Here is a 12225-nt window from a genome sequence, read left to right on the forward strand (position 1 = left end):
CTAAACAAGGAGCACATTATATTAAATTTCATTTTTGGCATTTTTTTTTTTTTACAAAAACAAAATAAACATATGCTAAAAACAAGCCTTAAATATACACGTCTTTAAAACATATATAAAATTTGCTTCAAACAAAATCAATTGTTTAAACTAAGTTTTAATAATTTGTTTTAAACATTTTGTTTTAAACAAAACAACCCTGGATTTTATTACCCTCGTTTACGCGTGTACGCTCGCTTACCTGCTCACTTCGGATGCGCTATCACCAAAACTCATCAACTTTACGTACCCTCTCTGAGTTTGATAGCATTTGTTTTTTTAAGTAGCCATTTAATACATGTTAGTTTGTTCCTTTTCAACTGCACATTTTATGCCATACACCCGAACGCCTTATTTATAGGAAATAGTGATTTTATACTACAAATTATAAAATGTTACATGTTTCTATGTTAAAGGTAACTGACTTGTAACTCAACCTAACATAATGCAAAAAAAAAAAAAAAAAAAAAAAAAAAATGAAATCTTTAAGTTTTGCGTCCCACGGTTATGCCGGTTAGGCTAAAGGAGACGGTGATGATGAGATGAGCGAAATGGTGGAATGAATAAAGTGGGAGGAAACGAGAGAACCCCGAGAAAACCCAAGAGCGCGGTGTTTGTCCACCACAAAGTTCACTTGGCGGGGGCTGGGATCGAACCCGGGACACCAAGCACCAGAGGTGATCGCTCTACCACTGAGCCACCGCGCCCCCCTAACATAATGCAATCTAACCAAATGTAACATTTTAGCTTATTTCGAATTTCGTGTGCCCCGAGGATACAGCACAAATGCCTTAGTTAAAATATTACTGTAAGGATAACTTTGATATGACAATATTTTCAGACCTTCCTGACATTATTCTCGAGGAGGTGCGGTAGCTTACAGTAGCTACTTAATACTTCCCAAGTACTGGAAATACGAATTATTGATCAGATGTGGTCTCTTGCGTATAGTAAAAATACGTGATAAAGTAATGCATGTGTGTAAATGATGAAAACGATTACAGCCTTTCGAAATGTGGGTATGGAGAAGAATTGTGGGAACTAGCTGGGTCGAGCAGAAAACGAATGACGGGATCTTAGAAATGGTTGGGGAAAATAACTTTTAAATATTATTAAGAAGAGGAAGAGAAACCGTTTGGGACGTTGGCTAAAAGGGAACTGTATCATGAGGGACGTGCCAGAGGGTACGATGACAGGAAAGAGAGGGAGGGGGCGAAGGAGAAAATAATTGACATCAAAACAGAAAAGTCGTATGTGAAGACGGACAGGCTAGCAGAAGACCGTGGAGAATGGAAGCTTCTCAGTTGCAGTATGTGACCTGTTTTTAATGGCAGAATATTTATGATAATGAAGATGATCAAAGAACCACGCTAGAACTCCCTGATATTAATAAAACTTCTTTCCTCAATGGTCAAGATGTAGTATACCGGTTGTAACAATGTGACAAATGATCAGTGCTATTTGCTTGGACACTTCCATACTAGGAAGGTGGATACCTAGTTCGCAATGGCCATATGATAAAGCGCTCACATTTAGTGCGTGGGGTACCTGGTTCTATCTCGCCTATAGCCAAGTGGACCTTGTGATGAACAAACATTGTGTGCGTGGATCTTAGCATAGGAACATGATTGTGAGATTTAAAAAAGCCATGCAATGTGATGAGTTTTCTGTGGATGGCGTAAGAAATTCACAGAGAAAACGTTCTGTTTGCAAATTTCGTAAATCACTAAATAATAGATATATGCCAAGATTGTTTTTGTCTTATAAACGGAGACAGATATATTGTAACAAATTTTACCTCGTGAGCTTTTATATTCCAGTGAAGTTGGAAACTTTTCGTTTCAGCTGGAAACAAATGACCCGATCATGTGTAAATTGATAGGTTCTTGTTTTCGTGCGGATTACTTCGGTTCAATTTTTGGTGAAATACATAAAAAGAAGTGAACATTCAGTTTGATGATGTATAAGTATACTATTTCCGCTAAGAGAGAGAAGAGTGAAAAAAACACAAGTTAAAATATGAGCATTGCTTCAATTATACGTTTCTAATTTCTGAATATGATTTTCCATTAAACTGATACGTATCTATACTGACTGAAATACTCATCTCAAGCATCAGAAGCGATGTAATAAATTATGCACTTAAGATATGATCACCATACATCTATATGGCCGTGAGTTGAAAAAGCACTTCAATCTTAAATACATGTAGTTTAACGTAACAATTTTAAGTAAAAATTTGGATTGTTTAGTCGTTTCCTCCGAAAATAGACCGGTCTGTGAAGTGAAAACACACATTTTTGCCTTAACGTTCAACAATTATTGACCTTGGCTAAAGGAGAAGAATAAAAATGGACGATTTTGATACTATTTTTTGTTCTCCCAGCGAGAATAGAGTACGGGACCATGTGTGTCATGGACACATGCGTTAGTCACTAAACCAAGGAAGGCGAAAGTCATTTTGTGGTTCATATATATTTATTGAAGGTGAAATATCAGAATTGGCCGTGAAAATCAAACCATACTTAATTACAAGAGAAAAAAACGAATATTTTCAAGCATGAAATCCCTGTTTAGCTTAACTTCCTGAAGATTGTAAGGACTTCGAATTTCGTTTTATTATTATTATTATTATTATTATTATTATTATTATTATTATTACAAGAACCTAATACCACTATAGAAACTGAGAAAGGATTATTATAATTTGGATTTCCAAGGATGAAACTTTATTCTTCAATTCTGCAGCATTACGATTTCAGATTTTCCCGACGGCAATTTCAATATATTGGTGGTGAAAAGTAGTACTGCAAAAATATTGGGAATACACATTAAGCACGACAGATTTTGTTGTTCCCTAAAACCATACCTGCTCTGCAGTAGCAGCGAAAATACAAGATAGTTATATAGCAAAATTACTGGTCAGTTAAGTGTGATTTCGAGCACCGGGGTTACATAGGATGAACATATAGAGTTTATGTTGGAATTCGAACCACCGCAATGCACGAATCCGGCTTTGGTGCACATTTACTATACGGATCTACGGATATGCAAAATTTACCGAACAAATTTGTAGTATTTTAATTGGTTAGTTATAAATAATCAAAACACGTGTCCTTACCTTTGAGATGTATCTATATTAAAATACATTAACAAAACTCGAAACTGTTATGCACGATGTTGTTCATACCGTGCCTAGTAACCATAATATAAAACGCGAAGAATCTGATGTCGAAGTGTTAACTCCTCAGTAATCAACTATAGAACTGTTAGTAAGGAATCCACATGATTACTTTGGAGCACAAATTTACAGCAATGGAAACATAAGGGGATATTACCTACACCATCTTTATTAACGTACATTACGTAACACGTAAGGTAAATAAGTTAAGTCATATTCAGTGTTTTGTGCTATGACTGTATATATTTATATCTATCTTTTCCGACGCTCCTGCTCCTTAGTGACGCACACCCTCGCTACCTGGCAGGCCCTCTTGTGCGCTTCTGCCTTGACTCAGTTAGATAGAATAAGTGCTTTTTAGTGGGGTCCTAGCACAAATTTGTTAGTTTTTTGGCACAATTCCGTACGTACACTTGAGTCCCACAAAGTACGTCTGTACATGCAAATGCAAGTCCACACCCAAGAAATTATTGTCAAATATACACAAAGTCGATTTACTGAATAAGTAGTATATATGCAATGTATTTATGCATGGATCCGCACAATAAATCTGCACAAGTATTCCTCCAGGAATCGAAACAGCGACTTTATACTGAGCACTCACCCTTAGCCACCCGTAATGATATGTGAGAGTTAAGTTCTGATAAGCCCCGCAGCAAATATTTATAACATGGTAAACCAAACAAAATAATATACATCAAGCTAATTTAGCTAAACGTCACCGAACGAGTATTTTGTAAGCTGGAGGGAGTTAACAGGACATATGGCGGGATGTGATGTAAAGTTTACATTAGAAATTCCAGAAACTTTGTTACGAAAACCTTTGTTTGTCAAAGTTAAGTAATACCATATTAAAAAAACTGGTTCTTTTGATTATACATGTGACTTATTTTTTCGCGAGCACAACCATATAATCATGATGTGTACAGATGAAGAAAACAGAAGGAGGATGGTAATGAATTGCTGGTATCCTCTTCGTTTTATTCAGTAGGGAAACTGAATATTTAGTATTGCGCTACATGAGAAGATCTTGGTTCAATCATAAACCACAATATGTAGTTTTTTCTGCGTACAACAAAAATAAAAGGTAACATAGTATTGTTCGGTCATTTATTAGAATGAATTGTATAAGACATCTCTCTATCATACACATGCTTTTAAAAGAGTGTGTTTTGCTGTTGGTTGCTGTTTGTTTTGCAACTGTTACGTTTCTTACTTCATGGCCATGATTCACATTTTGTGACTTTTACTTCTCGACGAACTGGGTTACAAGATGTAATGTCACTTGTTTTTGTAGACCGTAATTTAGATACTAGGTGATTTCAAGTGTATTTTATTTGTGTTCGTTCTTTTTTTTTTACATACTCAGTACTGTATTACAATGCATCTGAAGTGTGCATATCATATATATATATATACGAGGGTCGGCTGATACGTTCTCGTCTCGACCTCCTTCCGAATGTACTACTCTGATGTAATTGATATCATGTGAAATTCTGATCTTTTAAATGTTTAAGTAAAAAATTGAGCTCTTTTTTTTTAATTTACTGACTTGAGTCCTGAGTCAGTATATTTTGGGGAGTTTCTATTCTAATGCGTGATCCCCGCGTATTTACACCTTTTTCATATAATGCAGTTCTATGTTCCACAATAGAAAACTTTCGTTTGTATTTTGTATCATCAATGTTGTTGTTCTAATTGCGTAAGGTCACTCTCTACATGTCCCTTTACAAATATGAATAAATTTAAGATAGAGAAACAGTGAAGTGGAAGTATACGAAGTTTTCTAAATATTGGTTTACAGTGATCTTTTGGTTATATTGCAACCATTCTTTTTATTTCCTTCTGTATTGTAGAAAATGCTTAGCTCTTTATGAATTTCCTAAACTATATAATGATAAATTCGAACGGATTAATCAAAAGTAAACTGTTTTTAAAGTAGAATCTTTTAAAACGTTTTTAAATACGGTACTTTAGTTGCGAAGTAAATCTGATTTAATTTTTTGTTACTAAGTTTAATTATGTTCACATTTTAGGAGAGATTTTTATCTATTCATATTGCTGATAACCTGGTTGATTTCACACAGTCTAATTAGTTACTTTCAATTAAAATATTTACACGCTATACATGACTTTTACACAGATGACGATAAATATGGCCCTGAAAAGGACCAGAACGAACGACGCTGACAACAAGGACAAAAGTGCAGAAGAAACTGTTAATGAAGAACGGAAGGATACAATCTGTCTCCCATACACCGGGAACATTTCTGGAAAGCTCAGCAGACTATTTGCCAGATACAACATCAGGACAATACACAAGCCTCCAGCAAAAGCAAAAAAACTTAATACGATCAACAAAAGACGACCTGGGTCTCCGAACTCCTGGAGTTTACCGCATTCTATGTGAATGTTGTACATTCTTTTTTGGACAAAGAGAACGAACCATTGAAGCTAGATGCAAAGAACACAACAGTTACATCAGATTAAACCAACCAGAAAAATCTGGACTGGGTGAACATAGCATCAAACAGCAACATGGCATTTTGTTCACAGATGCCGAAATAATAGCAAAATGCTCAAGAGTTTGGAACAGGAGGATAAAAGAAGCCGTTGCAATCATACAAGAAAAAACGAACCTTAACTGAGACACAGGATTCCAACTGAGTAAAACATGGACACCGATCATATCCCGCCATTTCAAGCACCAATCAGAAGCCGCCACTACAACCACCAATCAGAAGAGTCGAATCATACATATATGAGTATATTTATTTATTTATTTCCCTGTTTTGCATACAAATAAGAGTATTCTCGAGCACGCATACAGTTGTCAAAATCACAAAATAATTACATATACGGTATAGAAAAAAAACTTAGATAAAATAATACATACATAACTATGACTTTATTCCATACACTCCATTGCACCATCATATTCGCCTGAAGATGTGGCCGATGTCAGCTTTCGAAACGTCGCAAGATAAAAAAGTATTCACCTGGCTGCTATCCCGCGAAGACCAGTTCACAATTAGTGCCAGGAAAGCTTCAATAGATATTGTATCATTGTACATATTTTTGCTGCTTTCAGATCTTCTTTATATGTATCCTGTGTTATCCAGGGTTTAGATTGGCTTGGTAGTCTTACACACCTCAGAACAAGGAATGCTAGATTCAAATAGAATGCTACGATATAAATAAAGCAACTGAAAGGTTAATTAACCTGGTTATACACGTAGATCTCGTAACAAATTTCTTCCTCAAAAAGTGATTAAAATATTGCAAATTTTTATCATTATTATTATTATTTTTTTTTATAAATTGCCGTACTTCCTCTTGTATTACAATGTGCTCCTTAATGTTCTGTTGGTATTCTTATCCGATAGCGATGTGCATGTTGTCTTACGACAAAAATGGCGAGAAAATATATCTGAAGATGTCAAACCCCTAAATTTGGAAAAATTTAGCGAGAGTGCCAGTGAAGTTTTTGATGCAGAGGCATTTCACAAGATTGAGTGGGTTTGGTGAGTTTTTGCAGACTGTACAACAAAACTACCAGCAGCAAACTTTCTTTTGAATTTAAAATATATATATATATATATATATATATATATATATTGGCGAGCGACGGACTGTGCAGAAAAAAGGACCCATGCGCCAAAATGTCGAAGATATGCAATTATTAGGCTGACCCCAAGGAAACACCATTATACACAAAATCCCATCACAAAAGTAGCACATTGTAAAGAAAGATTCTTCGATTTATTTTTATATTTACAGAAAGACTTTACAACAACATCTCATTGAACTCATAAATTCATACAACGTAGTGGATTAAAAAGGCTGAATATGGCTTTTAAAAATACTATAAATGAATATAGTAAGTAAAGTACAGTGCGCCTGCTTTTTTCTCCATATATGTCTCTTTAACATTTTACTTATTAATTTTATCCAATACGGAATGCACTTCCAATATTGGCGTCCGTAGTTTGGAGCAGATTAATTATACGGATCCATATAAATGAAAAATTTACAGAAGAACTTAGTAATAATACTTTAGTATGGCAATCTGCAAGTATTGAATATTCTTTTGTGCTCTCACCTGTGAGATGCAGAATTACGTGAAAATGTATTAATAAAATTAAAAAAAATGAAATGAAATCTTTTAGTTTTACGTCCCACGTTTATGCCGGTTACGCTAAAGGAGACGGTGATTATGAGAGATGAGTTAAATGGTGGGATGAAGAGAGTGGGCGGAAACAGGAGAACCCCGAGAAAACCCACGAGCACGGTGTTTGTCCACAAGTTCACTTGGTGGGGGCTGGGATCGAACCCGTGACCTTAATAAAAGTCGAATCTGGTATGAACGTACTGTACTATAAGGTAAATAGTGGTACAATTATAAAGAATTATATGACGTGTGATGAAAATAACGAGCAAATTATTTTAACAAAATGATATCTTTGTATCGTGAAAGCAGTGGTTTTCCACAATCCTAGTTTACGCTTATACCAAGCATCGCTGACACACCCGCTCCCTACGGATAAACCCCGCGCTTCCTCGTGGAACGCCCCGATTGGTACTGCGCTGACTCACTTACATAGCTTTTGTGCTTTTTAGTGTCCACCTAGCGCAGGATGATTTGTGTTCTGCATAAGACCTCTTAAAACGAATCTGCAATGGAGATAGCAAGTGCACAGCTCAGTATAAGGAATTAAAAAAAAAAAGATATATAATTTGTTTGTAAAATGACGGGTTTTTTACAATCCACGATTACGCGTATACTTAACAACGCTGTCTCTGCTAGCTACAGACGTACCCCGTGTTACCGTGCGTAAACTTCATGCGTTCCTGCCTAGACTCAGTTAGATAGTATTCATCGTTTCTACTGTCCTCCTAGGACGTGATGGTCGGTACTTTTGTACAAGAAAATTTAAAGTGAAAGAGCACACCTCAGAGTTGATTACTGAAGATACAGAAAATGAATACTCAGAGATATATCATGAATTTCTGCATGGACACGTATACTCAATCTGCACACATTCTTCCAAAATTAAATAAATAAACCAAAATAAAGAGAAAAGATGAAATATTCCATCGCTGTATGATCTATAATTTTTGCATTTCTAGATTCTCAGATCTAATGCGTTAACGTAAGAAAGATTTTGTTTAGATGAATGTTTCAATATTCATGACATTTCTACATTTTTGCAATTTTCCAAAAAAAACTGAGCTCCATCAACTTAAACATCAGGCTAGGCCAAAAGCCAGTATTCTCGGATGGCTGTCTCGTTTTTTATAGCTTATGAGGAACTGTAGAGTAACTGCTGCCATTCTCTTATGGACAGACACTCAAGCTGCACCTCCGTGACTCCATAACATAGCATTTGCGCTACTTCGTACGTACCTAGCTCAACTAAATCTGTGTGTTCTGCATTATAGCTTTTTCTTATATTGATTGGACTCAATATTTACACGCAAAACGGACAAAAATATATTTTAAGCAAATATTGCTGGAGGACACCATGATCTTTATCTGTGCTAAGTAGATTATTGTCATGTGGCGCACTGAAAAGTAATCTGGAGAACAAGGATCTTTAGGTTAAAAGAAAAGAAGAACCGTCAATCACTAAGTGATTTATGAATATATAAAAATAGATGTCTCCACATTGTGAATAAATTCTCTATACTAACTCACCGTGAACGTCAACATGCCATTCCTATTACTTCTCCAAAACCACTAACTGTTAAAGAAAAGTGTATGAGACAAACATCCTATAGGTGATAAACAGGGCCCGGATCTTGTTCACCTAAAAATTTTTAAAAAGTGACCTATAAATTGACAATAAAATTCCTGTAAAATGACGATAAAATCACAAAAAACTGACCTTAAAACTTACGTATTCTCAAACTTTTATTTCATTAAACATTGACATTTTTTAATATCCATTGGATATTTAATTAACATTTCTGACTCATATTCAAAAAGTTTTGTTTCAGTTAGTTGCAGTCCATTTATCACTTACGTCCATTGATCAGTCAATTGTACGGCATTGTAAGTATTGAAAGCGTCAGTTCACTCCCGAGTTGAAACACCGGAGAGAAGTTACAAACATTTTTTTTTTTGAAAACAAAAGCAGGGTGGCAGTGATCAAAAACTAAATACTCAAATCTGAAACATCCCATTCGTAATAATGTTTAATACTTATTTTAAAAAGTTTATTATCAATCCTGATGATAGCAAACACACCATACAATAAAAACTACATACTCTAACAATTTCTAGAACAATACCAATTCTAAATTACTAATTTATATTTTAAACATTTTCTATATTATCCAAAAATATGTCTAATATATAAAAAATATTAATCTTTCTATTATTCCATTTCTTGTTGACTTCACATATAGTCAATATCAGACATTATTAACCTCGCATGTCAAGTATCCAGCTTTTCACATTGCTTTTATCAGAAGCCAACAAAACAGGAAACCACACTCAGCAGTCCGCATACGTTAAAATGGAAAACGACCGGAAAACCATACCTCACATAATTAGCTCTGGCTCTCAAATTTTGCTCTTTAGTCAAAATATAATATCATTTTCGGTATAAAGAAGAATCAGTCAAGTGGAAAAGCAATGAAAAACACATTTATTTTTACACACATTTATTCAATTTAATTTAAAATTTAAATATTCCAATTTTTAATCATGTTCTAATGAAAACATAACTACAGGCTTTCTATTAATCCATTTCTTGTTGACTTCACATATAGTCAATATCAGACATTATTAACCTCGCATGCTAAGTATCCAGCTTTTCACATTGCTTTTGTTATCAGAAGCCAATAAAACAGGAAACCACAGTCAGCAGTCCGCATACGTTAAAATGGAAAATGACCGGAAAATCATACCTCACATAATTAGCTCTGGCTCTCAAATTTTGCTCTTTAGTCAAAATATAATATCATTTTCGGTGTAAAGTAGAATCAGTCAAGTGGAAAAGTAATGAAAAACACATTTATCTTTACACATATTTATTGAATTTAATTTAAAATTTAAATATTCCAATTTTTAATCATGCTCTAATGAAAACATAACTACAGGCTTTCCATTAATCCATTTCTTATTGACTTCACATATAGTCAATATCAGACACTATTAACCTCGCATGCTAAGTATCCCGCTTTTCACGTTGCTTTTGTTATCAGAAGCCAACAAAACAGGAAACCACACTCAGCAGTCCGCATACGTTAAAATGGAAAACGACCGGAAAACCATACCTCACATAAATAGCTCTGGCTTTCAAATTTTGCTCTTCAGTCAAAATATAATATCATTTTCGGTATCAAGGGGAATCAATCAAGCGGAAAAGCAATGAAAAACACATTTATTTTTACACACATTTATTCAATTTAATTTAAAATTTAAATATTCCAATTTTTAATCATGCTCTAATGAAAACATAACTACAGGCTTTCTATTATTCCGTTTCTTGTTGACTTCACATATAGTCAATATCAGACATTATTAACCTCACATGTTAAGTATCCAGCTTTTCACATTGCTTTTGTTATCAGAAACCAACAAAACAAGAAACCACACTCAGCAGTCCGCATACGTTAAAATGGAAAACGACAGGAAAATCATACCTCACATAATTAGCTCTGGCTCTCAAATTTTGCTCTTCCGTCAAAATATAAAATCAGTTTCGGTATCAAGGAGAATCAATCAAGCGGAAAAGCAATGAAAAACACATTTATTTTTACACATATTTATTCAATTTAATTTAAAATTTAAATATTCAAATTTTTAATCATGCTCTAATGGAAACATAACTACAGGCTCTCTATTAATCCAATTCTTGTTGACTTAACATATAGTCAATATCAGACATTATTAACCTCGCATGTCAAGTATCCAGCTTTTCACATTGCTTTTGTTATCAGAAGCCAACAAAACAGGAAACCACACTCAGCAGTCCGCATACGTTAAAATGGAAAACGACCGGAAAATCATACCTCACATAATTAGCTCTGGCTCTCAAACTTTGCTCTTCAGTCAAAATATAATATCATTTTCTATATCAAGGAGAATCAATCAAGCGGAAAAGCAATGAAAAACACATTTATTATTACACATATTTATTGAATTTAATTTAAAATTTAAATATTCCAATTTTTAATCATGCTGTAATAGAAACATAAACAACAGGCTTTCTATTATTCCATTTCTTTTTGAATTCACCTATAGTCAATATCAGTCATCTTTTTATTTGTACGCCATGGAAGGTCTAAAATATTTCGGTGTGTTTTGAATCCCTCCTCCCCTTATACCATACGCGCATCTGTACTGTGCTAATTTTGGGTTGCTCACATGTAATAAGTGCCGCTGTTTTTGTCCTCACTTATATTGAATTAGATCTTAGGTATTTTCTTTAATTATCTAAGTTAACTTTTATTGGCGCTAGTTTAGCTCTGGTTCGTAATAATTTGGTTTCAGTTAGTTGGTGGTTTTACATCATACATGCGCACGTAGTTCACGTATTTCTAGTTAGGTGTCTTCTTTAGCAGCTGGCTTTTCACATGTGCGCATTGTATCCATCTCCAGAGCTTAGTCTCTATTTCGTCTTGTTTTTAACGTTTAATAATAGATGTATCTACGGTGCCTGGCTATTGAGAAAAGTCCCTTTGCTAATCAATCATTTATTTATACTATAACTTAAGTGAATACCAATTATTCTTTGCAGTTTAACGCTCACAATTACACCCTTTGGCATAACTGAGGGAATGACTGAAGCCAGTGAATCATGATGAGACAATTAGTGAAATGAAAATGTTTGATGAAACTGGAGTATCCCGAAGAATAGTAATTCTTGTATACACATGTCTAAAAATTTTATCGTACCTTGTTGTGCTAAATATTAAAGTTTATCTGTTACCAATTTGAATCCCCTCAAGAGCCGACATTGTATTGCAGTATCCCTATGACACATGGGTAGTGA

The 12225-nt window shown here is 34.5% G+C and overlaps 1 protein-coding gene across 7 annotated transcripts in view; it reads right to left on the reverse strand.

The window, feature by feature from the left end:
* The window catches only part of LOC145666357 (uncharacterized), a 101446-nt gene extending 91813 nt beyond the window's left edge, over positions 1-9633 (reverse strand). Inside the window, exon 1 of one of the 7 annotated variants that reach the window (XM_081733510.1) lies at positions 9109-9633. The gene's annotated coding sequence lies outside the window, so the exon portion shown is untranslated. Of the gene's footprint in view, positions 1-8918; positions 9049-9108 lie in introns of those variants that run through there. The other 6 variants (XM_081733507.1, XM_081733505.1, XM_081733504.1 and 3 more) reach the window with 6 other exon arrangements.
* Positions 9634-12225: the final 2592 nt, after the last annotated feature.

Source organism: Thermobia domestica, chromosome 12, assembly GCF_964235325.1.
Source record: "Thermobia domestica chromosome 12, izTheDome1.hap1.1, whole genome shotgun sequence".
In the NCBI taxonomy this organism is placed as follows: Eukaryota; Metazoa; Arthropoda; class Insecta; order Zygentoma; family Lepismatidae; genus Thermobia; species Thermobia domestica.